This window comes from Ovis aries, chromosome 18 (assembly GCF_016772045.2).
Source record: "Ovis aries strain OAR_USU_Benz2616 breed Rambouillet chromosome 18, ARS-UI_Ramb_v3.0, whole genome shotgun sequence".
In the NCBI taxonomy this organism is placed as follows: Eukaryota; Metazoa; Chordata; class Mammalia; order Artiodactyla; family Bovidae; genus Ovis; species Ovis aries.
The window spans coordinates 66,134,343-66,145,516 of NC_056071.1; the positions used below are offsets into that span (position 1 = coordinate 66,134,343).

At 51.6% G+C, this 11,174-nt stretch overlaps 1 long non-coding RNA gene across 1 annotated transcript; it reads right to left on the minus strand.

Annotated features, from left to right (window-relative positions):
- Positions 1-1,908: 1,908 nt before the first annotated feature.
- Positions 1,909-5,389, minus strand: LOC121817139 (uncharacterized). The gene is made up of 2 exons (XR_006056944.1): positions 4,744-5,389; positions 1,909-2,177 (listed from the first exon to the last, which is right to left on the minus strand). It is a non-coding gene; the product is annotated as an uncharacterized LOC121817139 (long non-coding RNA).
- Between the last annotated feature and the right edge of the window lie 5,785 nt (positions 5,390-11,174).

The window sequence follows — 11,174 nt, forward strand, 5'->3', positions numbered from 1 at the left end:
CCACATCACCCAGATTAAAGCTCACAAGAAGCCCTTCAGGAATCTCTGTTGATGGTGAGATATGATTCTTAGGGTGGTAGAAGATGACATCTGGGTTGTCCAAAGATGCACAATGGTTCAGCAAAAGAGAGCGAGCCAGGCAGGAGATCCTATCCAGGCTAAGCGCACTCGGCAAATCCTCGATAACTGTTGAATGTGGGTGATGGGTCCCTGGGATGTGCTTTTCTCTCTACTTTTTATGTTTGAACTATTTTATATTAAAAATGATTAAATATTCTTTCAAGCAAGTTAAAAAGCCCATTTGGGGAAAAGTATAGAGTCAAATTTGCATAAAGGAATTCTTGAAGGAGCAAGAACCCTAATAAAGGATTGCAGGCAGGAGTGGGAACTGGGTGGATTAGGTCAGAAATCAGAGTGAGCATTTTCACTGCTACTTTTAAAAATAAACTTTGGAGCAGCTTTAGAGGTACAGAAAACTTTCAAAGATAATACAAAAAAAAAAAGATTAATACAAAGTCCCCATATGCCTCCCCCCAAGCCCACTGTTTCCCCTACTGTCAACATCATATATTTGTGTGGTGTATGCATTCTCAGTCGCTTCAGTCGAGTCCAGCTCTTTGCGATCCTGTGGACTGTAGCCCACCAGGCTCCTCTGTCCATGGGATTCTTTAGGCAAGAATACTGGAGTGCCTTGCCTTGCCCTCCTCTAGGGGATCCCTGACCCAGGGATTGAACTCCCATCTCCTTCAATTCCTGCACTGCAGACATATCCTATACTGCTGAGCCACTGAGGAAGCCAGTTAGTGTGGTACATTCATTTAAACTAATGAGCCAAAATCGATACATTGTTTATTAACTGAAGTCCACAGGCATCACTGACTCAATGGACATGAGTTTGAGCAAACTCCGGGAGATGGTGAAGGACAGGGAAGCCTGGAGTGCTGCAGTGCACAGGGTTGTAAAGAGTCAGACAGAACTTAGCAACAGAACACAATACCTTATTTGGGCTTCCCAGGTGGTGCTAGTGGTAAAGAACTGCCTGCCCAAGCAGAAGACCTAAGAGACGCAGGTATGATCCCCGCGTCAGGAAGATCTCATGGAGGTGGGCATGGCAACACACTCCAGTATTCTTGTTGGGAAATCCCATGGACAGGGGAACCTGGTGGGCTACAGTCCATGGCATTGCAGAGTCAGACATGACTGAAGCCACTTAGCACACACACGTTAGTCTTACCCACTGTCCTTTACTCTGGGATCCCATCCAGGACACATTACGTTTAGTCATCATGTCACCTTCAGTTCCTCTTGGCTGTGACAGTTTCCTGAACCTTCCTTATTTTATATGACTTTGACAATTTTGAAGAATACTGGTTAGGTATTTGGTAGAATATTCATTGGAAGGACTGATGCTGAAGTTGAAACTCCAATACTTTGGCAACCTGATGTGAAGAATTGACTCACTGGAAAAGACCCTGGTGCTGGCAAATATTGACGGCAAGAGGAGAAGGGGATGACAGAGGATGAGATGGCTGGATGGCATCACTGACTTGATGGACATGAGTTTGAACAAGCTCTGGGAGATGGTGATGGACAGGGAAGCCTGGCGTGCTGCAGTCCATGGGATGACAAAGAGTCGGACATGACTGAGCGACTGAACTGAATCGAACTGAGAATATTTCTCAGTTGAGATCTATCTGATATTTTCTTCATGATTCGCTTGAGTTTATGGGATTTGGGGAGGAATATCACAGGGATAAAATGCCATGATCACCACACGCTATCAACATGCAGTTTCACTGATTGATGACGACCTGCTCATCTAGTCACTATGACTTTTTCCATTTGATTTTTGAACCAGGTTAATATCGTAGGATTTAAAATTCAAAAATTTCGATCTTAAGACCTATGTTAGTCTGAACAGCAGAAATTTATTTTCTCACAGTTCTGGAGGCTGGAAGTCCCAGCTCAAGGTGTTGGCAAGTCTGGTTCCTCTGAGGCTTCTCTCCTCAGCTTGCAGAGGGCTGCCACCTTGCCAGCCCTCACATGATCTTTTCTCTTTGTGCGTGGTGTCTCTTTGTGCTTGGTGTCTCTCCCTCTTTTTATTTATTTGTAAAAAAATCTTTCTTTCTTTGGCTGTGCCAGATCTTCGCTGCAGCCTGTGAGGTCTTCAGTCTTTGCTGTGGCACGAAAGGATCATTAGTTATAGCATGGGACCTAGTTCCCACACCAGGGATCAAACCTGGGTCCCCCACACTGGAAGCTCGGAGCCTTAGCTACTGGACCACCAGGCAAGTACCTCCTCCTCTTTTTGTGAGGTCTTCAGTCTACTGGGGCTTCCCAGGTGCTGCCGGTGATAAAGAGCCCTTCTACTGATGCAGGAGACACAAGTGACTCTGGCTCAACCCCTGGCTCAGGAAGATCCCCTGGAGGAGGGCATGGCAACCCACTCCAGTATTCTTGCCTGGAGAATCCCATGGACAGGTGCCCGGCAGGCTACAAGTCCACGGGGTCACAAAGAGTCAGACACAACTGAAGCCACTTAGCATGCATGCTCAGTCGACTGGATTAGGGCCCACGGTAGGATCTCTGTGTAATCTTGATTACCTTTTTAAAGGCCGTATCTTCAAAGACAGTCACATTCAGAGGTGTGTTAGGGGTTAGGAGTTCAACATATGAATCTTGTGGGGACACAATTCAGTCCCTAACAAGACAGTTCATAGCCTGGCCCCAGTCTGTCTTTTCAGGTTAATCTCCTTTGCCCCCAGCACCCCACACCTGGTGTTTATTGTTGTTGTTTGGGGCTTTTTGGCTGCTCAGCTTGTAGAATCTTAGTTTCTCCAATCAGAGGATGAATCTGGGCCCCAGGAAGCAAAAGCTCTGAGTCCTACCCACTGGGCCACCAGGGAATTCCCACATATCTGGATCTTTTATGTCAGCCATCCAGAGGCCGGGCCCTCCCCTTATCCAGGACCCTACTCCTGCAAAGGTGCTTCTGCCAATTTCCTCAGGAATTATTACCTGCTCTTGTCACAAATCAAATCCTTCTTCAAAGTTTTTCCAGATTCCCTCCAGGAGGACTCAGCTCTGCCACCTTCTCCCAGACTGCTTAGACCTGGCTCACTCATCACGACCTGGAGACATATCTGTCTCCCCCAGGGGCCAGCAGGCTCGCCTGGGTAGTGAGTGTTCACTGTCTTCTCCCATATGCCCAGCACTGGTCCAGGCCCCGGCAACCTAACCTTGAGTAACACAGACATGGTCCCTGTCCTCAGGGAGCTTATATTCTGGTCTGGGAGAAAAGGATAAACAAGAACACAAGTAAAGTAACTCTTCAAATGCTGGTAAGCATGTAAAGAAAATGAAATAAACCCAGATTCATGTAACAGAGATGGCTGCTTCTGCCAGGAGAAGGTGACATTTGAGATGGGGCTTGGATACTGAGCAGGCAGCCTTCTGGGGCTCCCGGGGAGGGGTGTGTGAAGGAGGAGGAGAGTGGGTGAGAAAGGAAGGAGCTAAGGGGAGCTCTGGGGGCAGCCTGGGGGCAGAGCGGGCAGAGCAGGGGAGCATGGAGGGAGGTGAGGTCAGGTTGGGGTTTGCGGGCCATGAGTCTGGCTCTTATTCTGGGTGGAGAGAAAGACCAGATCGGTGTTTTTCAATGCCCATTGGCCACCATGGGGAGGCTGGCTGGCATATGGCAGGAGGAGGGGGGAGGCCCTTTAAGGGGACTAAGGTGGAGGTGCTGGGTGCAAGGAAGGGGTCCCCTTTGGAATGTGCTTTGAAGGGTGGGATTTGGGAAAGAGAAAAAGGGACCTGGGACAGCCCGGTGCTGGGGCGCGGGGTCAGACCAGGCCCTCTGGTGCCCACAGAGCCCCCTGCAAGTAGGAGCCAGTAGGTCTCGTGGCGACATCCTGCTTTGTCATGCCCACCGAAGGGCCACACACAAGTCAGGACTCCCCTTCCTCTGAGCAGGCCGAGTCCGCACCGCCCTGGGCCCTTTCATTGACCCAGCACTGCAGGCAGTCAGGCATGGCTGGGGCCTCTCCCCTTCCCGCCCCCCCCCCCCCCCGCCCACAACTGCTGCCCACCCCGTCCCTTTTCTCACTGCCCTACTCCCAGCTGGAAACACCCTCACCATTCCTCTCCATTCAGACCCTTCTCCACTAAAGGGGTTTTTCTGATGTGGAAACCATACCTGCCCACTGCCTCTCAGGGGCCCCGCAGTGGCTCCCTCAGGGGGCAGAGACAGGAACATCACTTTGCTGACAAGTGTGCTAAGTCGCTCAGTCGTGTCTGACTCGTTGCGACCCCATGGACTCTAGCCCACCAGGCTCCTCTGTCCATGGGATTCTCCAGGCAAGAATACTGGAGTGGGTGGCCATTTCCTCCTCCAGGGAATCTTCCCAACCCAGGGATCGAACCCCTCAGTCTCCTTGTCTCCTGTACTGGCAGGCAGATTCTTTACCATTAGCGCCACCTGCGAAGCCCGAGGTGGCGGGGGATAAATGAAAGCTCTGGGGATTTAGACCTTCCGTGCCCAGGCTTACTCCCCTCTGCGGAACAGGCCCTCCGACCTCCACCCGCCCCAGGCCAACTCCTACCCCTCGCACTCTGCTCTCAGGCAGCCCTTCACCCGCACAATCCCTGCCTCTCCCCTCCCCCACCCCGAGTGTGTGGGAGGAACCCGGGGGGAAGGAGGCTCGTGTTCCGCCCCCGCGGTTCCCGGGGAAACCGGTTTCCACAAACCTTGGCTGCGAACCAATCGTGGTTCCGTTCGCTCCTCTGGGGCATCAGAATAGTAATATTTTCGGTGATCAAGGTTAGAAAAGAACTTGATAGGAAGGCAGCCAGCAGTCTGTTTCTCCGTTTCGCTCTGCTGGACGCGGCCCTGCGGGGGCGTATCCGCCACCAGGTCCCCCGCCGCCCAGCACCGAGTGGCGCTCACCGCGCGCCCCAGCGCCGCCTCCATCTCGGGAGCGCACGGCAGACCCCGCAGCTGCAGGCCGCCGAACCTCAGCACGGGGGCAGCTGGGGGGCTGTGCCCATGCCCACACAGGCCCCTGTTGCTGCCACTGGGCCGAGGTGCTGGGTCATCGCCCCGCCGCGGGCGGGGGCGGGGGCGGGGGCGGGGGGCGTCGTTGACGGAGGGGCGCCCCTGCCCAGGACGCGGCCAGCGCTATATACACCGAAGCCTCGGCTCATCCCTGCGGGCACCTCGTGAGGCCGGTGTCGTTTCAAGCCCAGAGAGGGTTCGTCACTCGTGCAGGGCTAGGGCGCGGGGACCTATAGTGCCCGGGGCTCGAACCCGGCAGAACAGACGCCCGCCCCGCGGCGGCGGTGCCAGGCGCGTTCTCGGAGCCTCGGGGCTCGCTGCGCCGCCGCCTCCGCCTCGAGTGGGCGGGGCCTCCAGATGGGCGTGGGCCCTGGTGGGCGGGGTGTCTCTGTGGGCGGGGCCCTGGTGGGCGGGGCTTCACCCCAGGTCCTGGGGTCCACGCGGTACCTTGCCTTGACGGACAGACGCACACATATCACCCTACACCACACTAGATCACACACCCCACACACCCATCTCTCTCTCTCTCACACACACACACACCCCTCGTCCTGGTGTGAGGCCTAAATCGCATTCTCCTCTCTTCTTGGGGTCCGCCTAGGGCCCCCGTGGGAAGAAGAGAAGACAGTGCTGGGCCTGGACACTCATTCCGTCGTTTATGGATTCACTCATTTCCGACCTCGACTGTTTCCTCCGTGCTGGCCTCAAGGCCCCCAGGCTGCGGTTCGCTGCCTGCAGGAAGCTCGTCGGAGGTCGCGACCAGAGCAGGCTGCGCAGTTCCGTCTCCAGGTTTCTGTTCTTCCCCAAGCGTCCTGCCCTTGGCGTTCCCTCCTCCACTCCCGCAACGTCCTGGCCTCCGCTCCCGGCCAGCTGCGGTGCAGTGGCCCCTGGTCAGCCAGCCTTCCCCGCCCCCCACCCCTGCTCTCCCACATTTCAGGTGCTTCCAGTTCCCCCATTACTCATGACGCTGTCACACCACTCAGGGGCCCGTGGGAAAACAGATGGCTTCCGCGAATCAGGGAAATTCCAGGAGGATTATTTACAAAGGGGACTGCTTACCAAATGGGCAGAGCCACGGGGGTTAAGGGAACCAGCGGAAGAGTCCAGCCCTCCAGGACCAGCGCACGGGGGACAGTCACCAACCCCAGGGCTGGAGGGAAGCAGCAGGGGAGGTCCCCAACAAATGAAAAAGAAGTCACCAAGGGGGCACCTGACCCTGACCTTGAGAGCAATGACATTCCATCAAGTACCAGCCTGTCCAAGGCCCCCTGACCTCCCACTAGGGCACTTCACTGGGCCAGCCCACTGAGTTCTGAGTGCCAGGAGGCTGTGGATGCAGGCCGTGGGGGTAGGCTTCCTCTGGCAGGAGACAAGATTCAAACATAGTTGTGATGCTAAATCCTGTGCTCTATACACACCTTGCCTTATTTTATGAGCTTAGAATCCATTTCACAATTACTGCTTGGATATTTTGTAGCAAGAAGTTAACCAGATGAGCTTTCAGGCAGGACCTGTACTTGGACAGTGGAGCTCTGCCACCTGCTATATGGTCTGGCTGTGTAATTTTGGGTAAGTTATGTAAACTTTCTGTGCCTCAGTTTGTTCATCTGTAAAATGGGGATAACAGTGCCTTCCTCAAGGATTTTTGTCTGGATTACACACAGTGATGAGTGTGGCACACAGTGAATGCCAAGCGGGCATTTGCTGTCACCCTGAACCCGGTAAGGTGCTGCTGCCAGATCAGGAGGGTCCCTGGCTTCAGAGCCACTGTCCCCATCCACAGTTCTGCAGACTTGGGTGCCTAGGCATGCCAGCCTAACCTTAAAAAGCCCTCACCGGCTGAAGAGTGGAGCCTTCTCTTCTCTTTCTCTCTCCCCCCTGCCCCCCGCCTCAGCCTCCTCCGCACAGACACAACTCAACACAAGCTGGAACGGGGTGATCTGTCCTTTCTGCCAACCCCAGAGAAGACAGCTGGTGGCACTCCTCTTGGTACGTGGGGATAAAGTGACTGACTGCTACCACTTGTACCCAGCTGCCTGAGACGATTCTGTACAAGTCCCAGAATTTCCTCCAGTGAATAAGGACACCTGACGTGCCTCCAAGTGACCCTGAAGGGTAATTGGCAACCCTTAGTCTGCCTGGCTGAACAAGGAGGGCGGCGCTGCTGCTGAATGAGGTGTGAAAAGCACGGCAAGGCCACGTGGGAGCCTTGCTGGAGACCATTGGTCTTGACAGATGGGCCCTGCTGGGCCAGAAGGGGGATGTACACGGCACGTGGGCACACACACACACCCTCACACACACGTATAGGTCACAGCCCATCACTTGCTTGTCACCTCCCCAATCAGCTTCTAAATCTCCCTGCTCATAACAAGTGATTACAGTCAGAAAGATCTGATTCAAATTCCAGTTAAAAACCCCAGTTTATATTATTATGAAAATAATCTGTGGACTTGAGTTCTCAAAACCTGTACTTATCTGTTCAATTCCGGCTGCACTGGGTCTCTGCTGCGGTGTGCCGGCTTCTCACGGCGGTGGCTTCTCTCATGGAGCACGGGCTCTAGGGTGTGGGCCCCATAACTGTGGCACGCAGCCTCAGTCGCCCCATGGCACGTGGAACCTTCCTGGACCAGGGATCGAACTTGTGTCCCGTACACTGGCGGTCAGGTTCTTATCCGCCGTACGACCAGGGAATTACTCTCTGGACTTGATTTTTCACCAGATTTTTAACTATTGTAAATAGAATGCCAGTACTTCTGATGGACAACTCACAGGCCCATCTCTGACTCACATGCCCCAGGGAGAGCCTCTTTCAATTATTTTGTGTGTGTGAGAGAGACCTTCATAATTATGAAAATTATGCTTATGTTGTTATTTCTTGAGTTTTCAGTTTGACGTATTATCAACTGTCTCCCTACTATGGCAAATGACAATGTAGCAACCTTACTTGCCTCTCCCAAAACATCTTTTCCCTTTTCAGTTCAGTTCAGTCGCTCAGTTGTGTCTGACTCTTTGCGACCCCACGAACCGCAGCATGCCAGGCCTCCCTGTCCATCACCAACTCCCGGAGTCCACCCAAACCCATGTCCATTGTGTCGGTGATGCCATCCAACCACCTCATCCTCTGTTGCCCCCTTCTCCTCCTGCCCTCAGTCTCTCCCAGCATCAGTTCAGTTCAGTTCAGTTGCTCAGTCATGTCCGACTCTTTGAGACCCCATGAACTGCAGCACGCCAGGCCTCCCCATCTATCACCAACTCCCAGAGTTCACTCAGACTCACGTCCATCGAGTCCGTGATGCCATCCAGCCATCTCATCCTCTGTCATCCCCTTCTCCTCCTGCCCCCAATCCCTCCCAGCATCACCGTCTTTTCCAATGAGTCAACTCTTCGCATGAGGTGGCCAAAGTACTGGAGTTTCTGCTTTAGCATCATTCCTTCCAAAGAACACCCTGGACCGATCTCCTTCAGAATGGACTGGTTGGATCTCCTTTCAGTCCAAAGGACTCTCAATAATCTTCTCCAACACCACAGTTCAAAAACATCAATTCTTTGGCGCTCAGCGTTCTTTATAGTCCAACTCTCACATCCATGCATGACTATTGGAAAAACCATAGCCTTGACTAGATGGACCTTTGTTGGCAAAATAATGTTTCTGCTTTTTAATATGCTGGCTAGGTTGGTCATAACTTTCCTTCCAAGAAGCAAACGTCTTTTAATTTCATGGCTCCAATCACCATCTGCAGTGATTTTGGAGCCCCAAAAAATAAAGTCTGACATTGTTTCCACTGTTTCCCCATCTATTTCCCATGAAGTGATGGGACCAGATGCCATGATCTTCGTTTTCTGAATGTTGAGCTTTAAGCCAACTTTTTCACTCTCCTCTTTCACTTTCATCAAGAGGCGCGTTAGTTCTTCACTTTCTGTCATAAGGGTGGTGGCATCTGCATATCTGAGGTTATTGATATTTCTCCCAACTGTCTTGATTCCAGCTTGTGCTCCATCCAGCCCGGCGTTTCCCTTTTCACAGCACGGCTCTATCATATTTCTGGCTTAAGCAATATTCAGAATTTCAGCATTTTACCTTTATACATACTGTTCACGGCTGAGCTAAGCTGCGTACGGACTGTTTTGCTAGCACCCGTGTTTTGTTAACGCCTATTATCTCACTGGTGATTGGTGGGCAGGGCCTTGACGTCAGCACAACCCGGGTCTCTCTTACACAATTTTCCCCAGTGTGTTAATGTTTTTGAGGTCAGCAGAGACAAGAATTCCAACAATTAAAAGAGGTCCTTAATAGTATATGAAGGCCTTAAAAAGTTAAAGTAAGCTGGAAAATCCCATAGGAAAGTCTTCCCTTAGTGCAAGAAGAGTACTGCAGGGCCATCTCACTCCTCTCTCTGTTCAGTCTGGCTGGGGAAGCTGAGCGTGCCGACGGAGGAGCTGCAAAGACATGCCCTTCTATTAAAACATTTCTTTAACAAAAAATTTATTTGGCTGCCTTGGGTCTCCATTGCCTCAGGCAGGCTTTTTCATCGCTGGGCACAGCCTCTTTAGCTGTGGTACTCCAGCTTAGTTGCTCCCGGTCGTGTGGGATTTTAGTTCCCTGACCAGAGATGGAACCTGCCTCTGGTTTCTTAACCACTGGACCACTAGGGACGCCTCAAAACGTTTCGTTTTGATAAAAGAGCTACCTCCAGGTTGCATCTTTCCTTAAAGGTTTCTTTATTTTTGGCTGTGGCGCGTGAGGGCTTCTCTTGTTGCAGAGCCTGGGGCCCTAGGGCTTGTGGGCTCAGTAGCTGTGACGCATGGGCTTAGTTGCTGCTGGGAGTGTTGGATCTTCCTGGACCAGGAATCAAACCCGTGTCCCCTGCACTGGCAGGCAAATTCTTAACCACTAGACCACCAGGGAAGTCCTCCAGACTGTATTTTCATTGTTGATTAAACTAGTCTCTTTTAGAGGCTAACATCTTCAAGGGTCAACATCTCTGAGAAGGAAGCAGAAGCCTGAAGGCTAAGACTGCGTAGGGAGACTAGATGCTGATGCCAGAGGGGACATGACTGTGCTGGTATCTTTATTAGTATCATCGTTATGTGTGTTAGGGTTTCACTTACAAAGTTGTGCAAAATATAATCTTAATAAAGGACGTGTATCCAGAATATAGAAAGAATTATGACTCAATAATAAGACAAACAGCCCAATAAAAAATGAGCAAAACATTTTGAAGAGACACTTCAGCAGAGATAGAGATGACATAAGCACATGAAAAGATCATCCTTGGTCCTCATCATGAGCTATCATCACACACCAGCTATAAAGACTGAAATGAATGAAAGACAGTGTCAACTGTTGGCAAGGAAGTGCGGCACATGGGACTCGCACACAGGGCTGCTGGGAAGGCAAAAGGGTTCACCCCCTCGGGAAAAGTTGTGTCTTTTATTTTCTTTCTTTTGTAAAAAACAGTTATTCATTTTTTATCGAAGGATGATTGCTTTACAGAATTCTGTTGTTTTCTGTCAACCCTCAACATGAATGAGCTGTAGGTGTACATATATCCCCGCCCGTTTGAACCTCCCTGCCATCTCCCGCCCTTCCCTCCTCTCTAGGTGGATTCAGAGCCCCTGTTTGAGTTTCCTGAGCCATACAGCAAATTCCCATTGGCTATCCACTTTACATATGGTAATGTAAGTTTCCATGTTGCTCTTTCCCTGCATCTCACCCTCTGTATTTTATTTTCTTAAATTGAGCAAAGGTCCGTCTAGTCAAAGCTATGGTTTTTCCAGTGGTCATGTATGGATGTGAGAGTTGGACTGTGAAGAAAGCTGAGCGCCAAAGAATTGATGCTTTTGAACTGTGGTGCTGGAGAAGACTCTTGAGAGTCCATGGGACTGCAAGGAGATCCAACCAGTCCATTCTGAAGGAGATCAGTCCTCGGTGTTCATTGGAAGGAATGATGCTGAAGCTGAAACTCCAGTACTTTGGCCACCTCATGCAAAGAGTTGACTCATTGGAAAAGACGGTGATGCTGGGAGGGATTGGGGGCAGGAGGAGAAGGGGACCACCCAGGATGAGATGGCTGGATGGCATCACTGACTCGATGGATGTGAGTTTGAGTGAACTCCGGGA